Source organism: Lepisma saccharinum, chromosome 17 (genome assembly GCF_977018435.1).
Source record: "Lepisma saccharinum chromosome 17, izLepSacc3.1, whole genome shotgun sequence".
Taxonomy (NCBI): Eukaryota; Metazoa; Arthropoda; class Insecta; order Zygentoma; family Lepismatidae; genus Lepisma; species Lepisma saccharinum.
Genome location: NC_139245.1, coordinates 9,702,911 through 9,715,221, shown reverse-complemented (window position 1 = coordinate 9,715,221; position 12,311 = coordinate 9,702,911).

Genomic DNA, 12,311 nt, shown 5'->3' with positions numbered 1-12,311 from the left:
GTCACAAATCTCGGATGATTGAGCAGCGAAAGAATACTTTTGGTCTGCGTTTAGTTAGAGTTTTGATTGATTGATTGATTTGGTGTTTTAAGTCCACTTTGTGAACAGTAAGGCTAATCGGGACTGAACCTACAGTTTAAAGTGGGATCCGAACCACTACGTGCCTCCATCGGGTATCAAATCCGTGACCCGTTGATTACAAGGCGACGACGCTACCACTGCGCCATCGAGGAGGCTCTAGTTAGAGTTATTTCGTCAGTACTATATCTTCGGTAGGGGGGTTCGAACCGGTCCATATAATTTTTTCAATTTATGGGAATCTATAAACGAAGCACTTTATTTTACCTCATTTTGCGTAATTTTTTAAAAAAGGTCTTGAGATATCGCATTTGGTACGAAACTTTCATAATTTGCAACACTGAAACTCTGTTAATTTGTAACTTTCACACGATTTGAAGCTTCTTATACTAACTGCTGCTGCTCCTACTGCTACTAATGTTATAAGTAACTATTATGTAATCTTGGTTGTAACAAGTACTATACAGGGTGTCTATAAAGTCACTTAACATTTCTGCATGAACAGGATTTATAGTACAAAATACAATATGTACTGAAACATATATCACAGTAGGACACAAAATCAGTATAACTCAATGTGACTACCCCTCAAGTTTGCACAGATGCCAACAATCCACCATAGCCCGAAACACCTTCTCCAATGCAGCTGGTGTAATCTCAGAAACTGCGGCCGTAATGTGTTGTTTCAACTGGGCTATGGTGTGGATCCTCACCCCGTACACCTTAGACTTGATAAACCCTCAAATGGAAAAGTCTAATGGGGTCAGATCGAGGGGGGGGGGGGGGCAACTCCCCTATGCGAGACACGACCAATCCATCTACCGGTGAAAACTTCGTGTAGGTGATCACGGACGATGATGGCAAGATGGGGTGGTGCCCCATACTGTTGGTGCATAGTAAGAAGCTTGGTGTGCCCCAATCCACCGTGCTATGAGCCACAGTTGGTAGATGCTGGGATTATGGATACTGTGTCGCGTGGTCGATGCGGTGGGGCTACGTGTGATCGCGTCCTGTACATGTGGTGTTATGGCTGGCCTTCATCCTCAACACCACCTATTCACTTGAATTTATTGACCAGGTTCTTAATAGCCAGCCTGGTGGGGCCTGGTTTTCTGAATTTCCGAGTGAAGTCCGTCCGCACCTGTTCATACGTCATTCCACGCAGACGAGCACAAACAACGGCTATTCTCTCTTCTATAGAGAATATTTTATCAGGTCACTTGGAAAAAAGAAAAGATTTGTCATTAGTTCATTGAAATGTTAAGTGACTTTATAGACACACTGTATTATTTATAGTATAATAAACTTATTGGATGCTAAAATAAACTAAACTAAAACTGCTGCTGCTACTACTACTAGTAGTAGTAGTAGTAGTAGTAGTAGTAGTAATAACATAATTTAAAATACCGATAATGCAATAATTTTAAAAATGAACCCCTCTTTAACAAACTTCTGCATATGCCACTGGTCTGAATCACAATATTTTTAAGGGGAGGGGTGTCCTCGACGTCTTCGATTCGACCCCCCCCCCTAGGAACATTTCTGGCGACGCCTATGATCCTCGGTCAAACATCCTCACTGAGATTCTTATGTGAAAGTTTCGCTCCTATGCAGTTTTTTCTATGAAGCTAATGAAGAGCCACTCATATGGCTAGGAATTTCGTGGGCATGGGAAATGATGTAATGATATATTTGGCTACTCTTTTATTGGAAGTCAGCCATATATTTTGCTGTCTTTTTCCAGCGTTTGGCGTTCTTTTCTTAAAGCTTGGTACAGTGAAACTTCATTTTGGAGTTCAGCGACAAAACTACGTTCAGGAACACAACTAGGAATAGTAGAAAACCTTTACGCAGTAACAACAATATGCAAACGAATGGAGGCCCACAACGTAATGTAGTCATAACATAATCATATTCAAATAATAAACTATAAGGCACGAAAACTGGAGATTATGGTTCCCGAAGCCCCCTCTCCGCTCTCCGGTTAGCCTATACTGCTTTAAAGACTCATAAAGGAATTTTCAAGAGTTGTTTTGTTATATCCTAATTCTTAGCTCTCCTTTATTTGGTTATATACCGGTAGTTTATGCAATGGAAGGGGTGCGGGTAAGTCAAACTCGAGGATGATTTCTTTTCTAGACATCCTGTCCCCAGTTATATTCCTCGAGTGATTGTTTGGGCCCTTTTTTTTCTGCCGCCTTTGGCTATTCGTGAAGATGAGGATGAGTGATGATATGATTAAATTGATGAAGGGGCACTCACAAAGATCACCGGGATTCGAACCCGGAACCTGTGGCGTCGTAGCGTATATTCCTAGAGATTAAGCTGTAGTTTTATACACTCTGCTTAATTTTAAACGTTAATTACGAGTGGCATAATTAATTACTTAATGAAGTAAGTAAGTAATGTCAAGGAAGAAGTGCCCTACGATAAATTAATTTAATCAATACAGTAATGAATTTGATAAATAGCACTTATTATTATATCTATGCAAGCTCAGATACTGAAAACCAACACCAGGCATTGTGAGCATTGCCCTTGTTCCACAAGAACATTGGAAAATATCCACAGCTGGGACAAAATATATTTATTTCCTCTTCTTGCAACCGCATGGAAATGATGCAAAAAAATGAAAGATGGAAAATCGCGGCTAATGTCGTTGCCATGGCTACCGTGGCTTGTTGGAGTGCGTTAATGCGGCCACACATGAGCGTTTCGCCGCTCATAAACAACAGAAGAAGCTAACGTGTCTCCATGCGGAGAAAGATGATTTGCCCCTCTGCAACGAGGAGGAAAATGCCATGCGGTCATCAACTTGGACTTAACGCACTTCTTTGTCTGCGGCAAAAATTCTCCCTCCCCTGCCTCTTCTTTCCATTTGCGGACGTCAGAAAGTTTTCTCCGCAATGCTGAAACGAGAAAAATTGAGTCGGAAAATGGGGTTGGTGCGTAGAGATTCGAAAGGATGCGGTACCATAGTTGAAATGGGAAGCAAGACAGTGAACAAGATCTCTGTACAATCCAGACTTAGAGAATAGCGGGGTAAGATTGCGCACTTAGGTTTTGATTGCACATATCTAAGCTAGGGATGGCCAAAGGATCCGGATCCGAAAGTTCCGGATCTGAATCCGCATCCGAAAGTTCCGGATCCGAGAGTTTCGTATCTCAATCCCATTATAATATTACCACACCTTAAAAGGTATTATGATCTTCGATTACAAAGAAATTTTTCATTAGTTAGTCCTACAAGTTTTTTTTTTCAAGTGTTGCTCCTAAAATACTATGCTACGCATCGGCTAACACACTCGTGCACAAAAATAATCTTACTTGTTTAACATAAAATGTCAGAGGTGATTTTGAAAATGCCATTGAAACGAATATGTATTCATTCGAATGTATTGGAAATGGAAACACACATATATGTGAGACATTCCATTCCATGATGAAACCTTTAACACATTTAACAAGATAGAAATGTTATACAAAAATTATACAATTGTTCTACAGTTACAGTTTTAAAAATTAAAATAAAACATTATAATATATGCAGTGTTATATAATTACAAAGTGTAAGACTAACATAAGTGTATTAATTACAAATAGCGCACGCGCGCACACACACTATATACAGGGTGTCATTTTAATGGCACCCACGGACCACAGATTCGTATAGAGGACATCAAAACAAACAACTTTTCTCAGTAACATTTTTCTCGTTGTTGGGTCAATTCGACGCTACAGCCGTTCAAAAGAGACCGTTTTGCCGCCTGGATGCTGGCAACTCAACAGAACATTTGATCGTATCTGTGACGTCATTTCCTGCGGCGAAACAGCGCACGGCAGTGTTGCAAGGAACACACAGATTTTGTGAAAAATGACAAACTACCAACCACATTATTAGCTGCAAAACGAAGCGAGATACGCGTCCAGTAGACCGAACATCATAGCCTACCAGCCAGAAGATCAGCAGTCATCTCAGGGGAAGGAGGAAGTGAACCAACGAAATGAGAAATGGTAAAAAACGAAATGTCAATATCGGATTTTGTCTCAGCCTACATGTCAAATATCAACAACAATAAATGTTATTGGACTTACAACTTACATGTGGCTGTTTACGCCCAGCTACATGTCAATTATATTTGCAAATATCGTTGCAAGGTTGATATCTACATGTTTGTGTCCAACACGTACAACCACAGTAACAATCTAATGATGAATCAGTAGCGAATATACTGCTCTGATCATAGTTGCAAACTATTACATGTGTATCCGGTGCGTAGATAAACACAAGTGTCGGACGGAGAGTTTGTTTTACTACTATTTATATCCCTGTATTCTCAACCATTTTTGTCACTTGCCTCATAATGCCCTGAATATGCATTATATTATGTGTTGCTTACCTTTGGAATTTTGAGTTCTTTCATTTCTAATTTGTCATCTGTTCAGTGTGTCACAGACAACTAGTATCAGAAGGACGAAATGGATAGACTAAATTGTAGATACCAACTTGGTAACTAGATTTGCAAATATTTGACATGTAAGCTAAGACAAAATTCGATATGAGTACTTCCACTTGAATTCCATTTTCTTTCTACCATTTTTCTTATCGTTTCTTTACTTCTTGTTAGGTTACAGAACGTGCCTTTATCGTTTTGTTTTACGGTACATAATGTGGCTGATTGTAGCTATGTCACTTTTCTCAGAATATGTGTGTTCCTGGCAACCCTGGAACGCATCGCTTCACGACGGGATATGACGTCACAAATGCAATCAAATGCTGTGTGGATGCCAGCATTCAGGCAGCAAAACGGGCTTTTTTGAACGACTGTAGCGCGGAAACGATGCACCAACGAGAAAAATATTACTAAGAAAAGTTGTTTGTCTTGATGTCCTCTATCCGTTTCCGTGGTCCGTGGGCGCCATTAAAATGACACCTTGTATGTGTAAATATATATATATATATATATATATATATATATATTTGTGTGTGTATGTATATTATATATATATATATATATATATATATATATATATTAGTAGGTAACAATATATTATAAACACATTCTTACTTTCCAAAGAAGCGCTCATGTGGGATGGCCAAACGGATCCGGATCCGAAAAATTTTAGGATCCGGATTTTGCCATCCCCTAAGCCACCAAAGTTGTCAGAATCTAAAAATTTACACCCAACAAACCTCAAACATTCTTATTTCAGTTTCTCTAGGCCGCAGATTAACATTTTGTACATATTCGTTGTAATATATATTTTTGTAGCGAATGGCGAAAACATATGTTTACTCCACCCCGGTGGGGTAAAAATTCGCTTGTTTGATTCATTGAATTGTTGTTTAAGTCCACCTTATTCACAGATAGGCCAATCGGGATCCGATCCTCTGTGCCTCCACCAGGTATCGAATCCGGGACCCCTTGACAAGGCGACGACGTTACCACTACGCCATCGAGGAGGCCCAAAAATTTGCATGTAGGAAGAAATTTAGAAATACTGTTAAACTGCGAACTGGGTTTAAAATTTGTATTGAAATTATTTATAATAGTAACTAATTTTAAAATGAACTAGAAATGTATTTGGAATATTTGCGCTCTTAAAAAGTGAACGTAGTTATGATTTCAAACGCTTTTGGCTTTTCTTCTTAGAAATCTTCGTAAGTTCGTAACGAGTTGTCAAACAGGAAAAAGTTATTAAAGGCTCATTCCTGGACTAAATTCTACTCTATTCTGTCTCTTAATACATAATAAGCAATTTGACAATAGTATTGGCTTTAGTCAAGTGTGTTGCCAAAGATTGCACTCATGACGTTTGGAAATACGAGTACATAACGATACTTGCTTTAGGAATAATTTTACATTTTAGAATTTATCGGAAATACTTGTGTACATTGTTAGGGGCACGAAAAAGACACCTATGGCATAGGGATGAAGACACTTAAGCTATTGTGTGGGGGAATCAGGGGAATATTCACCGTCGTTAATTCCCGTCCTGCTCTTAGATGCAAATCGAAGAGGTCTAAGGACACTTCACAAAATCTACAAAGGAAAGAACGAAGACAAATGAGGAGTGGATACTCACCGGGAATTCCTTGAATTTCGGGAATTCCTTGAATTCCGGAAATTAAGCGTTAATTATTGGCTACGGGAATTATGCGTGAATTTTTCTCCGTAGACGTGAAATTTTATTAATCCAAATCCCATTAAATTTATCCATATTTATTAATGTCCTGAGGCAGGTTTTTCACAGTTTTTTCTACCGAGGAAGAAAAAGAAAGAAAAGAAAGCGGCGTGGAAAATAAAATAGAATTATCTCAGTTCGTTTGTTTTGTTAGTATCCTTTGCAGAACAATCTATCTCACAGACGGAAGATTATTGCAAGATATCTTGAAGTTGATAGGTAAATTTGAGTTTGAAATTCTTATACAATTAACAATTTTTGGTACATTAGTATAGCCTGTAAGATTCGTGACTTGTGTTTGTAGATGTATTCCAAGTCTGAGTATATGAAATGGCAAATGTAAACTCCTCACCTTAAATTAAACCGTTCAATTGAATTGAACTAGAATTTTTGGATAACTTGGAATCGCACAGACCCTTTGTATTGCTAATATATTTGTGTGTGTATGTGGGCGGTGAGAAGAAGTAATACGTAAGGTTGAAATAGAGAATACATCTGCTTGAATTTTTGGAAACTTCGTCTTGAAAACCGGGAATTATACTTGAATTTTACCATGATCCTAGAGTAGCCACCCTGAAATGCAAAATCCTTAAATATTAATTATATTAATTAATATACCAGGGTGTCTACAAGTCACGAATGTCAAGAAAGTCAAGAAAAAGTCAATAAATCGACAGATAGGTCAAGAAAGTCAAGAAAAAGTCAAGAAATTATGCTTGTGGTCAAGAATTTTTGCAATTTTTTTTTAACAGTATAGTGAATTTACCTTGGTATATACCTGTACTGGGATTTTATAAAATTGGATATTTGGAAATGTAAAATTGTATTGAGTTATGGTTAGGATGTGTTCTTAAGTGTAACATTCTTTCATGCGTGAAGTTTTGTAAAAATCTATACTTATACATATATAAAAATTGATGTATGTTTGTTTATGGGTATGTGTGCGGGTGTGTATATTTGTTTGTTCCGGCATAACTCTGGAACGCCTGGAGCAATTTCAACCCAACTTGGTACACGTACGAGGGTCACTATTTATATTTTGAGCCTAACAATGAAAAAACAGGAATTTGGCATTGAAAACTGCTTTATTGTTTTTCGAAGTATTCTCCTTTATGGTCAATACACTTTTGCATTCGTTCGAACCATTTGTCAAAGCAGTTTTTCCAATCTTCTTGAGACACCTCCATAATATGGTTTTTGAACGCATCAACGGCGTCTTCCGCCGACGAAAATCGTTGTCCACGCAATTTATTCTTGACATTCGGGAACAAGAAGAAGTCATTGGGTGCCAAATCAGGACTGTACGGCGGATGACCCATCAATTCGATTTTTTGACTGTTCATAAAGTCGGTTGTTAGACGAGATGTGTGACAGCTGGCATTGTCTTGATGAAGAATGATCCGACGGCGTTTGTTTGTTTTCCGTATTTGACCGAAGACCTCTGGCAAACAAATTGTTGTGTACCATTTAGAGTTGACCGTTCTACGTTCCTCTAAAGACACAGTTGCCACATGACCAGTTTTCCAGAAAAAACAGGGGACCATTTGTTTCGATGTGCTTCGAGCGCGAACAACTTTTGTTGGATTGGGTTCATCTTGAAACACCCATACAGTCGACTGCTGTTTACGTTCCGACTCATATGCATATATCCATGATTCGTCACCTGTTACAATCTTATATACGTCTTTTGAAGCACCACGATTGTATTTATTGAGCATTTGTTTGCACCAATTGACGCGAGCGTCTTTTTGAGTTTTTGTCAAATTGTGTGGGATCCAACGAGAACATACCTTTCTCACAGCTAAATGATCATGTAATATTTTATATATGCTGGTGGAACTAATGCCTATGGTTGCCTCAATCTCACAGTATGTCACATGACGATCTTGCAGTATTAGGTTTTGCACAGCATCAATGTTTTCTTGAACAACAACTGATTTAGGACGACCTTCGCGAATCTCGTCGGTGAGCGAATGGCGGCCACGATTAAATTCGTTATACCAGCGTTTCACAGTGGCAAAGGATGGGGCTTCATCGCCAAATGTGGAAGTAAGTTGATCGATGCACTCTTGTCTGGACAATCCACGTCGAAAATCGTAAAAAATCATCGCACGAAAATGTTCACGAGTTAATTCCATTTTATTGTTGTCGCGCAATCTCCAAGGCAACATAAACAACACAAATGAAGCTATTGACAAAACATTTGTAGTACGTTATGGTCAATAATGTCAGACGATTCCGTGCAAACGTCAAATCGCGCCTAACTTCAATCAGTGTTGCCAAGGCTCAAAATATAAATAGTGGCCCTCGTATCGCTTGCAATCTCGAAATATTATTTTGGGGGTAAGACACCCCTGGCACCCCTAGGGGTGGGGCGGGAAGGGGTGACATGTAAAAATAATCGAGAACCACCGATATTAAATTCCGCACAAACAGACATCCGTGACTGTATGCAATCCGCACAACGATAGTGTTTGTCGGGTTGTCTAAGATTCAGGCTGTGTTGCGAATGGAATCCATAGTTTTCGTGACACTCCCAATGCGGTTCAACTCCACGTTCATCACCTATCGGCATGGGGGGGTGGGGAGTGAGAGGGGGGTGAAAGCTGTCTAATACAAGATTGGGATAAATAAATACCAGGGCAACACCGGGTAATCAGCTAGTATCAAATAAAGTAACCTCGCCATTCTCCATCCAAGATGAAGTCTGGAACATTAATTTTTACACGCATTAATAATTAAAGCAAGTCTAAATTTCTTGTTAACGTACAGCTTCAGTTCTTATCTTAACCGATCTTGTGGTAGGAGTTTTTCATTGAATAAAAATGTACATTTGATATCCAACTATACCTAAGTAGTGGGCAATGAAATAAACGTTACGAGAATGGGGGGAGGGCAAGAAAAAGTCGTGAAAAAGCCAAACATTTTTGATTTGTTATTATGGTAGACACCCTGTATACAGAAGACTGGAGGACACCACATGCACAAAGAACAAGAGACATGTGAAAATGGCTCATGCCAGAGTAAATAAATGTTAATCTTATTCCATTAACTATGGGGGCAGACAATGGTGTAGTCTGCAGTTGATTGCGTCTTGGGACATAGACGGTTGTTCCGGGAATTCTTCACCACACAACTGCGGTTTCTGGACGCGGATTGAAACCACATTGTCTTCGTGTCTCGTTGTTCGTTGCTATAAAGATAGCACAGGTTAGCAAAACATGATAAGATACTGTGTCTGTATCTGTGTGTGTACAAACTATTGGAAAAGGAACAGTTAAGGCCAGGTCCTTGTGAAAACAGGCATCCGTTTTATTTGTATCTCTTTTCTCACTTTGTGTTTTTTCATTTCTTGTATCTTATTTCTAGATTTTCGCCTTCTTATTCCTTCTTGCTTACTCTCTCTCTCTCCCTCTCCCTCCCGTGTTCATTATTTCTTTCATATTTCAGTGACTTCTCCCTCTTCTTCTATGACTTATTTTCTTGTCTCCATTTCCCTCTCTCTCTAGACCTAGTTTTTCTCTTCTTGTCTCTATTCCCTCTCTATCTATCTTCTGTTTTGATTTTGGTTCCTTTTCCTCTCTCTGTCTTCTCTTATTTCTCTCCCACTCCTTTCTCTCTCTCTCTCTTTCCGTCTGTCCATCTATCTATCTATCTCGCTTATTTGTTTTATTTCTTTTCTCATATATGTTCTTATCTTTCTCTTTAGAATTACTTCCCTCTTCCTCTTCGATTCCTATCTTCGTCTCTGCATCAACTGTGAAGACACGGCACACACATATTTAACCTCCTACTTTGAGATTTATTTATTTAATAGAAGATTCCAAATACAGCGTTAGCCATTTTACATTGGAACGATTTTATAGAACATAAGGACAAAAATAATAACATAATACAACAAAAATAATAACATAGAAAAATTACATGTGGTTAAGAGACTTACATACTTTTAGTTAACTTTCTTCTAAAACGGTCCAGATTTTCAAAAATGTCTATTTGGCTTCCTAGATTATTATATTCACTGGGCAGTCTATGGAACAGAGAGCGCTGGATGAGACACAATCTCGGCTTCTGAGAGGCAAAAAGTTGAGTGCTTCTTGTTGAGCTGGACTGCACTCGGAAGGGAATTTCCTGAAGAAGGCGGTCACTTCTGATGTTGCCATTCACTATTTTATGTCGAAATATATGGTCAGCCTGTCTATGTCTCTCTTGTGGAGTTTGGATATTTAACTTTTGCAGGAGGATGGACTTTTGCAAGTGTTTTGTGGACGGAATTCGGTGTCGAACAATGGCCAGGAAGAAATTTACGACGGAATTTAGTCTATCTGAATTTGAGGGGAATGCCATAGACCAGATCGGAGAACAGTATTCAATTTTAGGTGACAGAAGAGATTTGCAAAAGGTACTAAGGGCAGTCAAGTTGTTTATTTCCGTGAAACGATAGAGAAGACCCAGCATACGCTTTGAACCCCTTGTGACAAACAGGAATTGCCGGAAAATTTGAAGTTGTCGGACTTCTGTGTTTGTTTTACTTGCATATCTGCATTGGTGTATAATAAATATATGCAATAAATAAGGAATGCTGCCATAAACCAGATAAGATACTCGAAGCGCCCCTGGCTACGGCTCTGCGTACAAGTATGGAGGACCCAAAGCATCTTCAAAGGAAATTCCAATCACTTCTCAGTCACCTCACGGCGAGCACTGACTCACAATCTCCGAGGCGCCCCCTGCTTAGCAATTCAACTAATGTCTCCGCCATCCAATTATTCCAGGAGTCATGCGGGAGCACTTCGCATACCGTCCGAGTGTTTGTCCAGTGGCGAAGGAGATGATTCAGGTTACGACCAGGTATTTCCGAGGTCCCCACACTTGGCATTCTTCTCGCTGACGCCGCTGGTTTTAACGGCCGAGCATTCGAATCTTACGAGAAGTATCGCAATTGCTTGTTTCCAGTGACGGCGCCTTGGAAAACGAGTGGGGGGACGGGGAGATGGGGCCACAGTGTCACTGCTTGTTGCAATGAGGTGCGGTTGTTACGTAGCGGCATGGGCGGAGTTTGAGCTTATGCTTTGGGAGGGCCAGACTCTGGGAGAAGCATATGATGTACCTGAGGGTTGTTGAATATCTCCTAGCTTATAAGGGGTCCGGAGACCTTCCCCCGGAAATTAAAAAACAACAACTTAAAAACACTGAGTTCTAGGCCTTTTAGATTTGAAAATGTTAAATTTCCTCGCTTAAGTAAACAAATATTAATTAGTATATTGGTTGTCAGTTTTAAAAGAAGCATAACAGTACGATTATTGCATTTGCATTTCATTAATTTTTTAGTGATACAATACTCGTATTATTTTAAAGAAGTAACGGTACAATAGTAAGTTTCAGAAATTTTAGAAAAATTAAATTGAAAAGTTCCTTTGATTCCTCAGCAGTAACTGTTGGCTCAACACAAAGTCATTTTACGTTTTTCTTTCTTCAAACTGTACACATCAATCAAATCGTCTAAGACCCGCCATTGCGGCGCAATTACCGCACATGCCATCATTTTAAACGTCAAGATTTGCTGTATGGTTTCATAACAAAAATGTAGTAACTGAACTTAATCGTGTGTTATTTTTTTAGTCTTTTTTAAGTTGGGAGGTGCCAGCCCCCCCCCCCCCCGGCCCCTCCAGAACTCCGCTTCGGAACAAACTACCACCGGACATGTTCATGCATGTCGCAGAAAAGCAAAGGAACATAAAAGCTTATTGCCCGCTGAGACGCGGCAACAGAACTGCTGTTGTCTACTTCCATTGAAATCAAATGCTGTAACGCCCACTACAGGGAAACGCGCGGAACCGGATAGCGGAATTTCCATGCCAGAAATCTGCAAGTTATCGTCCACTGGGACGCCGGAAACGTGTCTGTTGCCGCGCCAGAGAACCAATTGAAACAAAGAAAAGAAGATAGATCTGCTCAGTGGCGGCCATTGGGTTCCAAAACTGGGGGCAAGGTGCCAAACCTGCGGGAGACGGGGGACAAGGAGTTTACTTTCCCTTGGTATATAA